This window comes from Lactuca sativa, chromosome 7 (genome assembly GCF_002870075.4).
Source record: "Lactuca sativa cultivar Salinas chromosome 7, Lsat_Salinas_v11, whole genome shotgun sequence".
NCBI classification, from domain to species: Eukaryota; Viridiplantae; Streptophyta; class Magnoliopsida; order Asterales; family Asteraceae; genus Lactuca; species Lactuca sativa.
In genome coordinates, this window is record NC_056629.2 from 125,616,966 (window position 1) to 125,638,248 (window position 21,283).

The window sequence follows — 21,283 nt, forward strand, 5'->3', positions numbered from 1 at the left end:
GGCTAAAAACCCATTCCTTTTATCATTATAGGCCGTAAACACATATGAGGGCCCAATGGACTGAAAAAAACTCTATTGGGCCAATGTGTTTTCGGATGCATCTTAAGACCAAGCCCAATGTTCTTTTCTTTCATCCCCTCTCTATTCTCGATTTTAGATAAAAAAAAATTGATTTGCTTTAAACTTGATGACACCTAAGTTTTGCATGGTGGTAATCCATGCATTTTGCCCAACAAACATCTAGACAATTAGAAGATTAAACACTAAGCAAGGACCACATTACTCTCTCTCTCTCTATCTCTCTCTCTCTCTCTCTTTCTCTCTTCTCTCTTCTTTTAAGATCGGCCAAAGCCACCTCCCCACCACCATCTTCACTTCAAACCCATTCAAACACTCTCCTCCTCTAGCACAAGAAAACTCACCCATTCATTCCATCAAATTTCATGAGTTTGTGTGTGGGTTAGCTCAAGAAGATCTCTTCAAGCTTCACATTCTTGGTATGTTACTTCATATTAAAGATGTTATATCCCATTTTATGCTAGATCATTCCTCATGAACACCTTGTTTTCGTGATCATGCTCCTAGAACTCTCTAGGATCCGAAAAGTCATCTAAAGAAACATCCAAGACCGAAACACCTTCACTTTCTTTCATTTCTTCATCAAAAATCGATCCATCACCTAGGTGAGCTTCAAACCCCCTTGTTCGGTTTTACCATGTTTTGGGGGAGAATACAAGTTGGTTTTGTGTTAAATCTAAGTGTTTATGCATGCTTGTGTGTATTTTCGTGATATGTTGTGCAAATATGTTATGAATATGTGTAAAACCCTCATAAAATCGATATATCCCTCAAAACTTGAAAATATTAGCAAAAAAAGTTACTTATTGTAACTCATTATGATTGTTGAAAGTATAAAACATGTTAATACTTGAAAACTAAATAAAACCTCATGAGGGGCCAAATTTGACAAATAAGCAAAATGTGAGCCATGTTATGAGACTTACGGTTTTAAAGGGACCAAAAGAGTTATTTTTGGATAAAAATGGATTTTTATGAGATTCACGGTTTTGTAGGGGTCAAAAGAGTTATTTTTGACAAAATGGGCTTCTTTTGGGCCTTCTCGGTTTTAATGAGCTAAAATGGTCATTTTTCATAAAAATGGGCCTTATTTAGAAATTCACGGTTTCATGAGCCTAAAATGTAATTTTTGGCCTTTATGGACTTAAATTGTAATTTTGAATAAAGATTGACCTAAAATGTAAATTCTCTGTTCAATGAGCCGAAAATGTCATTTCTATAAAAAGAAAATGGGCCGAAAATGTCATTTTTTTATCAAAATGGGCCTCAAATACATATTTACATGTTTATTGGCCCTTAAATACCTATTTACATGTTTATTGGGCCTTAATTACCCATTTACATGCTTATTGGGCATTATATATTCATTTCATGTTTATTGGGCCTTAAATACCTATTTACATGCTTATTGGGCCTTCTATACTCATTTACACGTTCATTGGGCTTAAATACCTATTTACATGCTTAATTGGCCTTTTATACTCATTTACACATTCACTAGGCTTACATAGTCATTTCATGCTTATTGGGCTTTATGTTCTTATTACATGTTACTGGGCCTTATACGCACATTCACCCTCTTATTGGGCCTTACAACACAATTTATACTAATCGGGTTAACAACATTAAATACTTGAAATTTTGATAAAAACAAATGGTATTTTATCACCAATGTTTTCTAATTAAATACATACTCGAAACATTATTTAAAGCGGTAAATAATGTAATACACTACTCACGTAAACTTAGTTAAGGCTCTTGTGAGATGTGCCTTCATCCGTACCTACCTAGTGTACAACCGTAAGTCTTATAGTTATAACCAAAGTCTCCTGGAGGGAGAGCGAGAGTTTGTGTATAAGATCTATATAGGGTTGACAACCCCACACCTAAGCTGTTCGCTACAACTAGACTAGGCCAGTCTAGGGTGACAAATATCTTACCTTAAACAAGCGACGCCTGAAGAACTTCATGACAAGCATATCAGTCACATCAAGCATGGTTATAACAACTCACATAGAGATTAACAAACACTGTAAATTTACGGAATACATATACTATACTCTTAATGCATTGTACGGATTATACATTTATTATACTACTCGGGTCTTAGGGTTTTAAGACCACAACTCTTTTACAAGCAGAAAATATCGGATTTCTGGGAAACATACTCTATACATTAGACTTTATACATCATACATAAAATATCGGATTTTCTGGAACACTCATTTTATACACTGTCAAAAACAAGAACACACTTGCTTTAATACAAGATTTTAAACGAAACTCTCAAACCATTTTTACGGAAAATATCGGATTTTCTGGTGTTTACAAATGATACAAAACTTTTTATACAAACACGCTTATGAACTCACCAACGTTATATATGTTGACGTTTTCAAAATAACATGTATTCTCAGGGAATCGTTAAGCAGGTTGGTCATCAACAACATGTGGATTTTTGTTGTATTTTTGTTATCATCATACATTTAATATTTGGAATGTAATTTGTAAACAAACACACTTATGTAAGCTATGATGGTTGTTATATTTCATGTGTGATGATGATGTTGTCTTTGATTCAATTATATACACTGTGATGATATTACAAGATGAAATCACCAACCCCCGGACGTTTCCGCCGTCTGGTTCGGGGGTGTGATAGATTGGTATCAGAACAATGTTTATAGTGAACTGTCATATCTAATCATACAAGAATAAAATACATACCTATGTGTGCATTTTAGGGTACGGTCACGAAAAGAACCAATAAAAGTCTTTGGAGGAATTGAACATCGCGGTTGAACCCAGACAGTTATGTAGTCGTATTGGGGATAGATATAGCCTGATCAACTATATTTATTCAAAATACGACCAACATGTGTTTGGGAGTGATCATGGTGGGCAAAAACTCTAGAAACTTACCAATCTCGTATCCAAAAAGTTTTAAGAAACTCTAGCATCAACAATTAAAATACTATAGGAGCATTTTGGGATACCATATAGCTGCCGCATATATAATTTCTACATGCTTCTCATGCCTCCATGTTTGCACAGGCACCATGGCTGAAATTCCACAAGGCGACCTCTACTACCAAGCCTTAGTGGCCAATGGATGGGTTGAAGGAGAACCTAAAATGGTTCAAGAAGAAAATCCAGAAGCACGGCCCTAAGAGTATACAGAGCTGGACTATGATGATAGCGAATCTGACGAGGAGTCGGAGAAAGGAGAACACATTAAGAAACCCATAGTGAACTATACCCTTTAGGAATCATACCAGACGAGCACATAGTGTAGGGGAGCAATATTGACCGTATATGCTCTCTAGAGGAAGAGGTAGCCAACCTGAAGCCATGACTCTTTGCGGCTGAAGCTAGGGCAGTTCGGGCAAAGCAAAAGGAGTGAATTGGTCGAGCTTTGGGTGCGTCACTTTGGCATCTGATTATCACCACCCTTATCGATAGGACCCTCTCTATTTTCATGTACTATTGTAATAAGGACCGACTCTATGATTAAGTGACTACACTACTCATAGAGCCGTTATGCTGACAGATTTTATTTTCTCTATGTACTGTACGCCTTACACAGGCGAATTTTCATGCATTGTACTACAAACTTTATCATTAATGAAATGGTTCTACATTTTATTTGTGATTTTGTTATCTGCTATGTGTTCTATTTTCCTTATTTCATGATATTGTATAAATTCACCTATATGCACAACTGAACCACCGAAAATGCTATATGCCAAAGGAACCCAAAACCATAGACTGGTATGTACTCACCATCTTTCTGTTCCATGACAGAAGATGCCTCAAAAACCGATACGTAGAGACAACAATACGACACCACCACCACTGCTGCCTCTGTCGGAGGTAAACTCTGCTGCATTCTAGGCAGCAGTATCGGCTACGGTCACGACAACATTGGCTCATATTCATAATGGAAACAATGGCAGTGGAAATGGTCAAGGAACTGGAAGATCGAACCAAGTAATGAACCAAGGGCCTACAAAAGTATGCACCTACAAATATTTTGTTGAGAGAAAAACTTTGAGACACACTTGAACAAATCGTTAGAACAAGTATATGGCGGAATAGTTAATCTCGAAGGATCTGTTAGCTCAATAATAATATTAAGAGTTAGAAGTTAGTGAGTTAGATGCGGAAAAGTAAAGAAATGTAAATGAAAACAATTGTTATATCAAGTATACATATAAGCAGATTCATAACAAGGAATGCATTCAAACCAAGTTAGTAAATGAGATCTAGCTTAGTGATTAAGTCACAAGTGACTTGCTCCGAAGAGAGATGGAGATTGATTATGAGAGTAAGAAGATTTGATAAGTAAGATAGAATAAGAACTTTGAGATGTGTATTAGAATTTTAAGAGAGATTCACATCGGTACAGATTACATGAGAAATGAACTCTATTTATAGAGACAAATTTACAACTCTAAGAGTAGCCATGCAAGGCATACTGGACATTAGAGTGTTTTATAGAAAAGACAAAATAAACTAAGTAGAGATAAATACTGCGGTGCTAAAGACTTCTGATGACTAGTTGATGATGAGATTGCTTGATTGCAGTGGCTTGGAGGCTGCGGTAGCTAAAGTTCAAGAGGGTCACTTTTTTTTATTCAACAATTTCCCCCGTAAGTGACCTCTTTAGCTTTGATCAGTTATCAAGTTTAAGGAACTTGATCAGGATCCACCAAAACTTCCTGACGTTCTCTAACCAGTTTATTCTTCTTAGTATTTCAAACATGAACTCTGCGGTGGTATGTTTGGATTTTTCAACTACGTTGCGGCAGATCTCAAGTTGTTTTCTGGTGAGACGGTGCATGGCAGTCATAGGAATAAAATAATTGACGTTGTCAGTCTTCCTCTTGAAAATGACTCCCAGCTCAGGATAGTTGGTTGCACCTAAGGATATTTCTTCATAGCCTTCGGTAGGCATGGGTGCAGGGTCAAGCGGTGGCTAGTCAGCAATCTTGGAGATGATGGGATGAATGTCTGCATCTATTTTTTGCAAAGTCACAGACTGTTTCCTTAAGAAAGATACTGGCCCTTTCAAGAGCGATCTTCATCTTCGGATGCTTCTCAGACTTGTGGTGAAAAACTTTGGCGATGAAAAACACTTCTTCAGGGTTCATACATGGAAAATCAGCCTGGGTGCAGATGTAGTCGTTCTCCCTCCTAGCCAGGGTGTACTAGATGAACTGAGCCTTCATGAACTTCCGGATCTTGTAATTCTTCACTGCGAATGGTCTATCGTTAGACCATATGTGTTCAACTATAGAGGCATGCTTAGCATAGAATTGGCTAAGTCTCTCGAACTCCATAGGAAGTCTTTTGTCGTCAGGAAGGTTGCGGTCGAACTGCTCAAATACAGTGAAGTATCTGGCATTCGGTGAGATTGGGACATCCCAGTAGCCGTCTGAGGGGGGTTCCGCATAGGTGAGATGAGGGACATAGTCATCATCAAGAAGTCTTCTATGAGGATTAATCCAAGAATTTATCAAGGATTCATCCATAACTGTATCGAATCCACAGAGTCTCCATACTTCTTCGGCCAGCTTAGTTGCCTTCCAGTCTCTTTTTCTTTGAGCAGTGGCAGGAGAGTCGTTTGAGCTTGGATACGACATATACTCCTCCAGATTCTTGAAGTGCAAGGGAGTTTCTGGTTTTTCAGGAGTATTTTCAACATGAAGAGGGGAGTTGTGATGAGATGGTTGCGGTGAGAGTTGTTTTTCATGTTGCGGTGATGGTTGCGGTGTGGGTATTTTTTAAGTAGAGACTGGGGGAGTTTCATGATGTAAAAGGGATTGGTCGGAGTGATGGACTTCTTCACTTCCCCCTCTTGAGGATTTCAAACCCGGAGCCTCCTCAAGCCATTAACGAAGGCCATCAACCTTGTCAAACACCATTTGAAATTGAGCTTTGAGCTCTTCTGCCAATTGTTGGTTATTGGGAATGGAGGGATTGAAGAGTAATTTGTGAATCTCCTTGGTGAGCTGAAGAATTTCCGGACCATGGAAGTTGGTGGATAGTGATCGTTGCATTCTGTTGATAGTAGTTTGGAGAACGGAGACTGCGGAATCATAAGCAGTATGAGTTTCAGCAATCAATTTCTCAGAATGTGAGGCCTGATCCGCAATTGCTGCTTGAATGTCGGTTTTGATTACGGTAACCTTAGAGATGAGGCATTCCGTAGCAGCCATAAACTCCTTATGATCAGCTTAACGATTGTTGTCAAGTGATCTGATTCCCATTTCATCCTTTAGACAGATGCGATCCGCAACCATTCTCTCTTTGGTTTCCAATCTTTATATTCTTTCCATCAGGGACTACGGTCCCGGGCTGTCTTTTGGTTGCGGTTGATTTGGCTTGACCGCAGCTAAGATTTGATCAACCTTAGCCTGAAGACTCAGAAATTCTTTTCTTGTGACCGCGTGCTTCTTCTTCTTCTTCTTTTCCTTTGGCTTAGTAGTGGAGTAATGAGAACCACTGGATTCTTCATCTTCATCAAACATCATCAAATCGTCATCTGAAGAAGAGGGTTTGTTTACCTCTTGTGGTTCATCATCATCTGTTGAAACAAAGAATCAAGTATTGAATGAATTCAAAGTATGAGTGCGAGATTTGAACACATAATGTAAATATAATCTGTTTGGCTCGTATTACACTTCAGCAAAGTTTACAGAGTACAATGAATATTCTATAAAAACTTCGTTACTAAGAACCTAGTAACCACTCCTTTTTATAGGAGAGGAAAGCGTACAAAAATATACTAAGGACAAAAACATTAAGCTTCGAATATTATGCCCTAGTAAAATACATTACAAAAATGTTCGAAGAATCTAAATACAAACTTCGACTATTACAACAATTCGACCCTAACAATCTCCCCCTTTGTAATCAAATTCGAAGTATTCAGTTTGTAAGCAAAGCTATGGAGTACAACAAAACTCTTCGAACTTCAGTGTACCATGAAATTATTTTCTTCAATTCCTTCTTGTCTCCTTCATTGTTCTTTTTACAGTGGTTCATACGAATAATAAAGTTCGTATACTGAGATGTCGAATATCTCTCCACTTCATAAGCTTGAAACAAAAACCTCTTCGCTTTACCATCCTTATCTTTTCCTCCAAAAACTATACCAAATGGCTTTAAACATATTTCCCCATCAGCATACTTCTTTAACTCGGTCTGATTCAACAAAACAGCCATTGGAACTTTAATTTCCATCCCCTTCGCAGTAGCCAGCTCCACATCAGTCAGTGCAAGGCACTCATCATAATTCTCAATGAAAATTTTGATGTGAGCAACTCCAAGTTTAAATTCCTCTGGATCAGTGTTTTGCAGATATGAAAAAGATTTATCTTTAAGGAGGAATGCAACTTGTATAAGATCATACAAGTTCATCAGAGGAAAATCTGCAATGGTGAATTCATGTGTTTTTCCATCCGCTCTGGCCACAATATATTTGATGTTTTGAATTTTGTTTTCAAAACATCCTCATGAGCTTTGCCAAGAACTGCATGAAATCGAATCTTCATATGAGTTCCTTCATCCTTTTCTTCGAAATTCCCTTCTGCTTTAAATTGAGGCATGATAAACATCATCTCATTAATAGGGAAATCCAACTGGCATGCATCAGTGTTTGTAACCACATAACTCTGTTTTGGCTTCTTTTCAAACGAGTACATGTGATTAAAGGCAACCGTGACTTCGATTGTTTCATAGTTGTATTGTTTTGCTGGATCACCTTTATCCATGCCCTTCGGATCACCAGCTCTCTGTGTCATGATGCTTTGAACAAGCCTCATTTTCTCCACTTCAGCTTCAACCTCAGTCTTCTTTTCTTCTTTGGACTTTTCCACAAGAATTGATTTGCCTTTGTCTTTCAAAGCAAATATTTCAGTTACGTCTTTTGGCTTCAAACCACTCCCACCAGACTCCAAAGGTTTACCAATTACAATTCCTTTCGAAATTGTTCGTGTAATTGGAAACGAAGTTACAATTGTTGAAATCACTGGTTGAGCAGACACAACCACTGGCTTTGTTGAAGGGATGTTTGTTGGAAAAACCTTGCCCACAACCTTCGCATCATCTTCTGACTTCCTTTCTCCCCCTTTCACCCCTGTGACAACAGGAGGGGCAGTTGTTGTGGGAAGAAGACTTGAAATGCGAAGTAATGGAGCAAGCTGCTTGTTTAGAATAGCTTCGAACTGTACAAACTTTTGTGACAAAAACTCTGGAGTGATCAACGGAGATGAAACAGGTGTTGTTGAAATCTCCTTCAACTCCTTCAATAACTTTATCACTCCTTCAAAATTTTCAGTTTCAGATTTGAAGATTTGAGTGATTTGTGGACTTAACCCTTCATATAATTTGACAAATTGAGTAACAGCATCACATATGATATTGACCTTCTGATTAAAAGGACGCATAATCATTTTGAACTGACAAAATTTCCTTTTGCATATCTTCTTGAAGCTCTTGAATTTTGAAGTTCACATCCTCCCTTACTTTCTAAACCTCCTGAACAAAAAGAACATGTCGTTCTTTTGTGACGTTTCTTAGTTCTTTCACTTCACTCAAAAAATCAGATCTTTGATGTTTAAATCGAAGTTCATTGGTGTGATCCGTGAAATTAATTTTCTCCATAAGCATTGTCTCAGAAGCTTTCAACATACCAGACACTTTCTTGATAATTCTTGACTCACACAACTTCAACATTGAGTCAATCTCCAAACTTGAAAGTGATGAACCTCCGCCCAGATCAGCTTGAGATTGAATGATGGAGTTTAAATTTTGATTTAAAATTTTGTATTGCTTCATGGTCATTAGCATGTGATCAGGAAAATCTTCTTCTTCATCATGAAACTCCAAATCTCCGAATGTTCCACCAAACCCTTCATGATCAGTTTCTGTTGAAACAAAGAATCAAGTATTGAATGAATTCAAAGTATGAGTGCGAGATTTGAACACATAATGTAAATATAATCTGTTTGGCTCGTATTACGCTTCAGCAAAGTTTATAGAGTACAATGAATATTCTGTAAAAACTTCGTTACTAAGAACCTAGTAACCACTCCTATTTATAGGAGAGGAAAGCGTACAAAAATATACTAAGGACTAAAACATTAAGCTTCGAATATTATGCCCTAGTAAAATACATTACAAAAATGTTCGAAGACTCCAAATACAAACTTCGACTATTACAACAATTCGACCCTAACAATCTCCTCCTTTCTAATCAAATTCAAAGTATTCAGTTTGTAAGCAAAGCTATGGAGTACAACAAAACTCTTCGAACTTCAGTGTACCATGAAATTATTTTCTTCAATTCCTTCTTGTCTCCTTCATTGTTCTTTTTGTAGTGGTTCATACGAACAATCAAGTTCGTATACTGCGATGTCGAATATCTCTCCACTTCATAAGCTTGAAACAAAAACCTCTTCGCTTTACCATCCTTATCTTTTCCTCCAAAAACTATACCAAATGGCTTTAAACATATTTCCCCATCAGCATACTTCTTTAACTCGGTCTGATTCAACAAAACAGCCATTGGAACTTTAATTTCCATCCCCTTCGCAGTAGCCAGCTCCACATCAGTCAGTACAAGGCACTCATAATAATTCTCAATGAAAATTTTGATGTGAGCAACTCCAAGTTTAAATTCCTCTAGATCAGTGTTTTGCAGATATGAAAAAGATTTATCTTTAAGGAGCAATGCAACTTGTATAAGATCATACAAGTTCATCAGAGGAAAATCTGCAATGGTGAATTCATGTGTTTTTCCATCCGCTCTGGCCACAATATATTTGATGTTTTGAATTTTGTTTTCAAAACATCCTCATGAGCTTTGCCAAGAACTGCATGAAATCGAATCTTCATATGAGTTCCTTCATCCTTTTCTTCGAAATTCCCTTCTGCTTTAAATTGAGGCATGATAAACATCATCTCATTAATAGGGAAATCCAACTGGCATGCATCAGTGTTTGTAACCACATAACTCTGTTTTGGCTTCTTTTCAAACGAGTACATGTGATTAAAGGCAACCGTGACTTCGATTGTTTCATAGTTGTATTGTTTTGCTGGATCACCTTTATCCATGCCCTTTGGATCACCAGCTCTCTGTGTCATGATGCTTTGAACAAGCCTCATTTTCTCCACTTCAGCTTCAACCTCAGTCTTCTTTTGTTCTTTGGACTTTTCCATAAGAATTGATTTGCCTTTGTCTTTCAAAGCAAATATTTCAGTTACGTCTTTTGGCTTCAAACCACTCCCACCAGACTCCAAAGGTTTACCAATTACAATTCCTTTCGAAATTGTTCGTGTAATTGGAAACGAAGTTACAATTGTTGAAATCACTGGTTGAGCAGACACAACCACTGGCTTTGTTGAAGGGATGTTTGTTGGAAAAACCTTGCCCACAACCTTCGCATCATCTTCTGACTTCCTTTCTCCCCCTTTCACCCATGTGACAACAGGAGGGGCAGTTGTTGTGGGAAGAAGACTTGAAATGCGAAGTAATGGAGCAAGCTGCTTGTTTAGAATAGCTTCGAACTGTACAAACTTTTGTGACAAAAACTCTGGAGTGATCAACGGAGATGAAACAAGTGTTGTTGAAATCTCCTTCAACTCCTTCAATAACTTTATCACTCCTTCAAAATTTTCAGTTTCAGATTTGGAGATTTGAGTGATTTGTGGACTTAACCCTTCATATAATTTGACAAATTGAGTAACAGCATCACATATGATATCGACCTTCTGATTAAAAGGACGCATAATCATTTTGAACTGACAAAATTTCCTTTTGCATATCTTCTTGAAGCTCTTGAATTTTGAAGTTCACATCCTCCCTTACTTTCTTAACCTCCTGAACAAAAAGAACATGTCGTTCTTTTGTGACGTTTCTTAGTTCTTTCACTTCACTCAAAAAATCAGATCTTTGATGTTTAAATCGAAGTTCATTGGTCTGATCCGTGAAATTAATTTTCTCCATAAGCATTGTCTCAGAAGCTTTCAACATACCAGACACTTTCTTGATAATTCTTGACTCACACAACTTCAACATTGAGTCAATCTCCAAACTTGAAAGTGATGAACCTCCGCCCAGATCAGCTTGAGATTGAATGATGGATTTTAAATTTTGATTCAAAATTTTGTATTGCTTCATGGTCATTAGCATGTGATTAGGAAAATCTTCTTCTTCATCATGAAACTCCAAATCTCCGAATGTTCCACCAAACCCTTCATGATCAGTTTCTGTTGGTGAAGATGGTTTGGGTGTATTGGTGGATTGAGACGAAAACATAGAAGTAATTGGTTGATTGAGGATGTGTTCGAATGTTGATGAGATAGTGGTTGATGGAATTGGAATGGTAGATGTTGGTGTAACTGAAACCAATGATTCGAAAGGAGTAGAGATGAATGGACCTTGATCTGCAGCTTTCGAACCTCCTTCACCCATGTTAACATTTGCATCCGTATCAGATACGTGTGTAGTGATGTCTGAAGTTCGCACCTCCTCAAGAATTGACTTGGCAATCGAAACTTCGGGTGGTATGACAATTGTCTGCTCAGGAGTAGAACTGATGAGAGAAGTGAATTCTGGAGTTTCTGGTATCCTTTCATCCTCCTCTGTTGACTCAGGAGACAAAACAATCTTTCAAGTCTTCCTCTTTTTCTTTCCTTTAGCCAGATGTTTTGCCATATCTTCTGCTGACCTTTTCTTCGAACTCGGAGAAACTGGAACAGGTATCTCGCGAATCAAGACTCCTTGGTGAGAAACCTGATGCTTTCAAATCAGCTTTTGTGCCGGTGACTTACGTTTGTGAGTGGATTTTATCTTGATTCTTCGAAACATCCCTGTTTTCGAAGGAATAACCCCTTTCTCTTGAGTCTCTTCCACTATCGGTTCACTCACATGTGTTGGTTCAACTGTCACAACAACATTTTCTTCAACAACCTTCTATGGAGATTTAGAGGACGTAGATCCCTTCAATTTCTTTGCTGGTGAGGTAGGATCAGCTTTCTTCGACTTCTTGGACTTTTTCGATTTTGATTCTTCTCGTGGCAACAAAATTCCCGTTGGAATAAATGGATCGAACGTTTTCTGATAAGCAACCAAAACAGAATTCTTAGGATTCACCCTTTTTAACATTGCATCAGGAATCCGAGCAACATTTGGGAATTCATCAGCATCATTAACAACTTCCTTCGAAAAGTGATACGATTGAAAAGTAACTTTCTCTTCATCATTTGGAACCAAAATACCTTCCTTGATGTAAAAATATTGTAGAATAAGGCTCCAAGTACCTAGCACACGAAATGCCATTAGCAGCATTCGTAAGCTCTAACCCTTTTTGAAATTCCTTCCATAGCTGTGTAAAATAGTCTGCTGGGAGATCATAGTATAAACCAGCCACCATAGCATAAACCTCCATCCTTCCCTTGTCTAACCCAACTGTTCTTCCGGTTAAACAACACAAAAAGATCCCAAACAAGAAATTCCAGATTTTTGGAAGACCAGACTTCTTAAAGTCACTTATCTTTGTCAATGGGGGCTGATATCCCATTTCATTAAACATGTGGATAATTTGGGAAAACTGGAATTCAACAAAAGGAGGTGTATTTGGAATGTCAAGAATCTGGAAAAACAATCTCTGAGAAAGCCTAACCTTTTTTTCATTGATTAGGTGGAAAGTAATCGTATCAGAAGCTTTGTTGTATGTGGCTGTAGATCCTGCTTGAGAAAGCCATGATACCGGAACAGAAAAGGAATTGAACATTGCTTTGGATAAAACAGAGTGTTGTAAAGCGACAATAAGCATCTTGAATTCCTCAGGACATTGAGAAATTGCACCTTCCACATAATAATTTGTAGATTGAATCTTCATAACTAGTGCACAAGAAATGTCTTCAGTAGAAGGATCAACATGAGCAGCAGCAGCCATGATTAGGGTTTGAAAAAGATGAAGAACAGAGAGAATTTAAGAATTTTTGAGTTTGATCATATAACCGTATAAAACACTCTTGAACTCCCTTTTATAAGTAACCCTGATTGATTTGAATTTGAAGCGGGATGCGTTTAATGAGATCCGACGTGGCACCTTGAAAATCGGACCATTACTGCGAAAAGTTAGCCATGCGTCAAAAAAGCAACTGTCACGTCACCTAGAAAATCGGGCAGAATACCATACGTCACGGATACACAACCTGTCATTATCCCGTTTGTGGAATTGTAACCGTTAGAACCCTTCGAATGGAGGCAAGGCTCTTTCACTTTCGGGATGAAAAACGAAGTCATATGCCAGATGTTTGAAATCATCAGCCTGAGTTGGTATTACTCATAACCTCAAGGATATTGTGAGTGCAGTGTTCCAAAGAAATAAGATAAGAAGCAAGTTAAAAAAAATTTGGAATTTTGTGATGTCAATAATGCAATTTGACACGAAGGCAGTTAAACCCCATGCAAAGGTTGCTTCGTTAATCATCAAGAGAGATGATCAACAACTTGTGTATTTTCCCGTGAATTACAATCGAGTACTTTTTGATAAGTATCAAAGGGCTTCTTTTAAAAGTGATTCTTGGGTTGGTTTAAAATTTCGCTACATGTCATCCTAACGTGAGAAATTGTAACAGAAATTACTTGTATGACCAGTGTAGTCAATGACAAGTCAGCTTTGAATTTTTTTTTATGACCAGGACATTCGAATGAAACTCACACGGAAATCATATTCATGAAAAAAGATTGATGTACTGGATCTTGTTGGGTAACAAACATCGTGGGTTTCGAATGTTTGATCAAGACCACGCATGCGAATTGAATATGATTTGGAGTTTCGAATTTTGGTACTGAAACAAAAGTTTCATCAATATCTGGAACAATGTTCCCCGTCAATTCCTTAAATTGTAAGATGTTTGGGTTTCACCTTCATCACGGGCTCATGATGTCAGATCATAAACACAAAATTTTTGTATATCTAAGTCTCGATGGGTTTGATCTGAGACCTCTCGGACATACGTCTTTGTGTGTGATTGTGTTAGAATGTTTATGATGAAAAAGATTGATTATAAGATCGAATGTACCTCTGTTATGATTTGCACCAAGTAGTAAACTCTTTACTCATATGAGAAGAGTTAGGTAGCTCAAGAGACTAATGTGAATACAAGCCTGATTGGGAAGAAAGCTTATTAGGAAGAGTTCATTAAGGCTTTCGTACACACACATTGAGTCAGGGAGGCTTTGGTCGACATACAGCAGCATGTTTCTATGGACATCCTAACTAGTTCGAATAATATAAAACATATTGATTCATGCGAAAAAAAAATGTTTACCTGACCCTTATACTGCTTGCTTTGTCCTCTCTGAATTATCACCATAATCTGCAACCAAATTCTAAAAAAAAATAAAAATATTTTTGTTGTTTTTGAATTTTTTTTTTCCGAAAATAAAGACATAAGAAAATAAAATCTTTTTGGATTTTTGGATTTTCGAAAATAAAAACAAAACAAAAGAAAATGTTTTTGGATTTTTGATTTTTGAAAAAAAATTGAATTTGTTGCAAACATGCGAATAGTTGGCGTTCCCTGAAGAGTAACAAATGTACGAATTTGAAGCGGTCGAAGCGTTGACTATGAACAGTAACCGCTTACTCAACGCTGAAGATCAGTGACAAACATGTGAATTCGAAGCGGTCGAAGCGTTCACTATGAACAGTAACCGCTGAATGCTGAATGACGTTTTGGTATCGTTTATTCAGTGCCTCTGAATCATTCTTTTTCCTCCATCATTCTGCTTTTTTGCATGGAACAGAAATGCCATCGATCATTCCAAGGCCTTCAATTATTCGCATAAACGACTTTTCATCCAATGCTTTTGTGAAAATATAAGCTAATTGATCAGTTGTTTTCACAAAATGTACTTCAATGTTTCCATCCTCCACGTGATCTTTAATGAAATGATAACGAAGAGCTATGTGTTTAGTCTTCGAATGCTGCACAGGATTATGACAAATTCTTATTGCACTTTGAGAATCACAATATAATGGAATCTTTTTTCATATTAATTGCATAATCACGCAATTGACTTTGGATCCAAATTATTTGTGAAGTGCAAGTAGCAGCAGCCACATATTCTGCTTCAGCTGTGGAAATGGACACACACGTTTGCTTCTTCGACAGCCAGCTGACTAATTTGCCATCAAGTAATTGACATCCACCACTTGTGCTTTTTCGATCAAGATTGCAACCACCCAAGTCTGCATCTGAGTATGCTTGAACAAAGAATCCAGTTTTCGAAGGATACCACAATCCTAACAAAGTTGTTCCTTTAAGGTAACGAAAAATATTCTTCACAGCAGTGAGATGTGGTTCGTGTGGATTACACTGATACCTAGCACAATTACACATAGAAAACATGATATCAGGTCTACTGGCTGTAAGATAAAGTAACGAACCAATCATGCTCCTATACAACGTTATACCAACAGCAGGTTTGTCTAACGATGGTTTTAGCTTTATGCCAGTTGCCATTGGTACACGAAGCTTTGTGCTATTCGTCAATCCAAACTTTTCTAACAGATTTTTCATATATTTTTCCTGATTGATGAAAATCCCTTCTTTATTTTGACGAATATTCAATCCAAGGAAATTATTGATTTTTCCTATCATGCTCATCTCAAACTTGCTTTTCATCAAATCTTCGAATTCTCTAGACAAAGCAGAGTCAGTTGAGCCAAAAATAATATCATCAACATAAATTTGAACAAGCATAAGATGATTCCCTACTTTCTTTCGAAATAATGTAGGATCAATAGATCCTTGTTTAAATTTAGATTGTTTCAAAAATGATGTTAAAGTTGCATACCATGCTCGTGGTGCTTGTTTCAGACCATAAACTGCCTTATCTAAAACATAAACATGATTAGGATATTCTTCGTTAATAAAACCTGGGGGTTGTTCGACAGAAACTGTTTCTTCAAGCTCTCCATTTAAAAATGCACACTTCACGTCCATTTGATAAACATCAAAATCTTTGTGAGCTGCATAAGCCAGAAATATTCGAACCGCCTCGAGTCTTGCGACAGGGGCAAATGTTTCTTCATAATCGATTCCCTCTTGTTGTGAATATCCTTTTACAACAAGCCTGGATTTACTTCGAACAATGTTTCCATCTTTGTCGGTTTTGTTTTTGAAAATCCATTTTAACCCGACAATCGAAACATTTTCAAGTTTAGGAATTAATCTCCAAACCTTGTTTCGTTCGAATTCAACCAACTCTGATTGCATTGCAACAACCCAATCTGAGTGTTCCATTGCACTCTTAATTGTTTTTGGTTCAATTTTAGAGATGAAAACATTAAACAGGCAAAATTCTTGATGAGTATTCAATACCACATTCTTTGCACGAATTTGAGCTCTTGTCATTACTCCCTCTTGTGGATTCCCAATCACCTGATCCTTCGGATGATCTCTTGTCCATGTTTCCATGGGTGGATATGCTGGATCAAAGTCCAAAGGTGCATCTTCGAATATTTCATCATGTTCTGAGCCTGCAATCGAACATGCATCATCAATATTATACTCCCCCTCAACCATAAGCTCCCCCTCAACCATAAGCTCCCCCTCAACTACATGCTCCCCCTCAATTTCAACATTCAATTGGTCTTTCTCCCCCTCGAAAGAATGCTCTTCATCATTCAAAGTATTCGAATCCAATTGCTCCCCCTCCAGTGGACTATCGTGTATAGTTTTGTCTGCTTGAAGAGTCGATGGAGAATCATCAGTAAGTTTCGAAATTTTTGGTATGTTATTATCAGGAGCATGAACTTCAGCATCAACTGCATGATCTGAAATTCCAAAAATCAAATCATAATCAGTATCATCCATTTGTAAAGATTCAGTTTCATCCTGATTTTCTTGTAAAATTGGATTATTCGAAAATCTATGTTCATTTGGTTTAACATAATAATCATCGAATGTGAGATTAAACGTTTCTTCCACTTTTCATGTTCGTTTATTTAGCACTCGATATGCCACTGAATTGTGCGAATATCTAAGAAAAATCCCTTCATCAGCTTTTGCTTGAGATTTCGAAAGATGATCCTTGAGATTCATAATAAAGCACCTACATCCAAAAATATGAAAGAACTTCACATTAGGTTTTCGATTATTCAGAATTTCGTATGGTGTAATATTAAATCTACGATGAATGAATGATCTGTTTTGAGTAAAACATGCAGTTGAAACAACTTCAGCCCACAGATATTGAGGTAAATTCGCATATGCCAACATGGTTCTTGCCGCTTCGCATAATGAGCGATGTCTTCGTTCTACAACACCATTTTGTTGTAGTGTGTATGGAGATGAAAAATTATGCGAAATTCCTTTGTCCACCAAAAAGGAATCAAGAATTTTGTTTTTGAATTCAGTTCGATGATCACTCTTGATTTTTCGAACAGGCTTTTTCAACGTGGTTTCCATCTTTTTTATAAAATCAATCATAATTTGTGCAACTTCGGATTTGATCCTGAGAAAATAAACCCATGTAAATATCGAAAAATCATCAACAATAACTAAAATATACCATTTATTGTTGAGAGCTGAAACAGTCGAAGGACCACACAAATCGATATGTAATAACTCCAGAGGTGCTACAATCTTTGAATCAATTGTGACTGGATGACCTTGTTTATGTTGCTTGCCAACTTCACAAGTTGAACATAAAGAATCATTATCAAATTTAAGTACAGGTAAACCTCTTACCAGATCTTGTACCACAAGTTTGTTTATGTTTCGAAAGTTGAGATGAGAAAGTCTTCGATGCCATAACCAGCACAAATTAGATGTAGCTTTCGAAAGAAGACAGATAGCTGGTTTGCCTACAATTGGATTGATGTCCAAAGTGAACATGTCACCTTTCCTTTTAGATTTCAGTAATATTTCGTTTGTTTTAACATTCGAAATAATACTTCCTTCTTCATTGAAAAGAACTTGATTTCCGGTGCCCACAACAAGTTGAGAAACACTTATCAAGTTATGTTGAATACCTTCAACATATGCAACACGATTCACTGTGAATTGTCCATTTGTGATTTTTCCATATCCCTTGACTTGACACTTTTGATTGTTCCCAAACTTCACTACTCCTGCATTTTTTAGACGTCGAAAATCTCTTAAATTCTCCTTCTTCCCAGTCATGTGACGAGAGTAACCACTATCGATGTACCACTTGTTATCATATTGCTCGTCACATAATACCTGCAATCAATGGAAAAATTTAGGTACCCAAGGCTTTTTGGGTCCTTGGAGATTAGATTTCAACTTCGAATGTAATGAAGAACTTTTAACCCAATCACAAACTTTAGTTTTGAGACTATCAATTAAGTTGATTTCATCATCTAAAGAAACAGAAACATAAGGTTTTGATAGTTTCGAATGTTCACTGACATTACTCTTTGCCTCTTGAGTTAGTGATTGAACTGTCTTTGCTTTTGTGACAGGTCTCCATACTTTGACTGAGATATTCGAATCCTTGGATGATGAGCTACTATTCGATGAATTATTGACATACATTTCGTATGCTTCATGAATTTGTTCTTTGGAATATTTATCCGACTGATATATTTTTCCTTTTCCTTCAAGCCAATGATCAACGTTCTTTCTTGAAGTTATTCCTTTTTCCCGAGAAGTCCTCATTGTTTCTTTGTTTATGTAATTAGGAAAATTTGGTTTTTGAGGAACAAAATCAACTTTGGGTTTTGTGACATAAGAGTAAGCATAGGATGTATCAACTTTTGATTTAAAACTTTGACGTTGAATAACTTTTTGATTTATGTTGGATCTTTTTGAAAAATCTCTTGTTTTGTTGGTTTCAAAAACTTTCGAAAACTTTGTTTTCTTATTTATTTCAGACCTTGTTTGGTTTGATTGAGATGATTTTTGAGATTTTGAAAAAGAAGCATTTTTAGCTTTAAAAGCATTTTTAGTGGATTCTGATTCAGACATCTTTTGAGACTAAATCCTTTGCCAAAATATTTTCTTTCTTGCTTGTCTTTTTGAAATGTTGTTTTCCTTTGAAAATTTGTCAATTTGATCTTTAAATTCCTTTGAGTTTAATTTGACAACTTTTTCTTTTTCTTTTTCAACATTTTTCATTTTCTCTTTTTCAACTTTTGATATTTCAATCCATTGTTTTTGTGGTTTTTGTTGTTGAAAAATATACGAATTCTTTGTTAAGGTGTTTTCAACTGTGTTTTGATTTGCAAAAAAAACCTTCCTCAGTTGTTTTTCAATTATCTTCCTCAACCATCTTCTTTAACTCTAGTTTGATATTTTCAACATTTCCTTTAGTTACAAAAACTTGATTTGGAAAAATGACATCATCTGTGCATTTGAAATTTGGAAAAACCACCGTGTTTGTTTCAAGATAATGTGGACCTTTTTCATTCATCACTTCTTCGAATTTTTATGTATCACCATACACTTGGTCAACAACTATTCATGGAATTTCTTCTTTCTTTTAGGATGCCTTTTCTTTCGAAACTTTCTCAACTTCTTCATCATCACTATCATCAGTTTGATAATTTTTAAGATCCATGAAATTCATTTCACCAACTTTCGAAGTTGAGGTTGTATCAATTTCATTCTCAATTATCAAATCCTTAACTTTTTCTTTCTCTTTAGAATTCGAAGCAACATTAACAATAGTCAACTGAGAGCAATCAACATCTTCAAGCTCACTAATTTCACTAATATTATTAGAGTTATCTTCAATATCAGCAAAATTAGATTGAGAATCAGATGTTGAATTCTCAGTCTTTTTCAAAATGTGAATTTGTTCAGATTTAGTCAAAGTATCATTTACAATGTTCACTAAATCATTCGAATATAGACATTCATCAACTTTGACAATTCCATATCTATATTTGTCATTCGGAACTTTGTCAAAATCAGCGATCTCTTTTTCACAATCATACGAATTATTATCTACCTTAGCTCTTTCATAAGCTAAAAATGGCAGCAATTTTCTATGTTGTTCTTTACTAATTTCACACGAATGATGAAGTTCAGTTATTTTTCCATATAATCTCTTAGCAGCATTATAGTAGATGTTTCTCTGTGCTAATAACAGTTTATTATCACTAGATAAATTGTCCCTATCTACCATGATATTCGTTATTTGGACTTCTAGACAATCTATCCTAGTTATTTTCAAATCTAACTTCTTCTAAGTCTCAAGAAATTGCATTGACAGCTTCTTAGCCTCATTGCTAGCAGATACCACAATCGAATCAAAATAAGTAACAGTTTCATCAAAAGATATTAATTCTGAATTATAAGCATGTACTGGAATATTAAAAGATTCAAGAATGTTTTGTACCTTTGTTGTCATTGGTGATTTGTCAGCAGCCTTTGATACGAAGCATCTTCCACGCACTTTGTATGAATCCTCCTCTGATTCCTCCTCCATCTTTGCAAACATGGCTCCATGAGTTGGATTGCACATCTCCTCATCATCTGATCCAGATGAACAGATTTGATACGTACCATGTTCCTCCTCATCAGTGCCCTTTGCAACCAGGGACAAATTCTTGCCTTTTGTACGAACTTCCTCCAACTTTTCAGCGTAGTATGCCTCATCCTTCACCTTCATATTTTTCTCATCTTTCTTCCGAAGCATACAGTAATTTGCAAGGTGATTCGCACCATTGCAATAATGACAATCAATTCCAGCATCACCCTTCAGCTTCTTTTCACTCTTTCCCTCAACAGGCTTCGAATCTATCTTCTCTTCCTTCCTATTCTTTTCCCCAGCATTTTTACTCAGAAAGTTCCCTTTTATCTCAGACGATTTTGCCTTTGGAGTGAAAGGTTTTTTAAAAAACTTTTTCACCCGATTGTTTGAGTAAAAGGCAATTGCTTCATCATCAGAGTTCATGATGAACCCTTCATCTTCATCCGAAGTATCCTTCTTAGCATCTTTCTATGAAATCTTTGACATCAAAGCTAGTGGACCTCCCAACATTGCCTTCGATTCTTCAGCTATTTCATTCACTTCGCCTTCATGAGTTTTAAGCTGGTTATACAAGTCATTCAATGTAGATGTGTCAAAGCTCTGTTGGTTCTTCACCATCATACTTACACTCCTCCATTCCTTTCGAAGTCCCATGACAAATATCAGATTGAG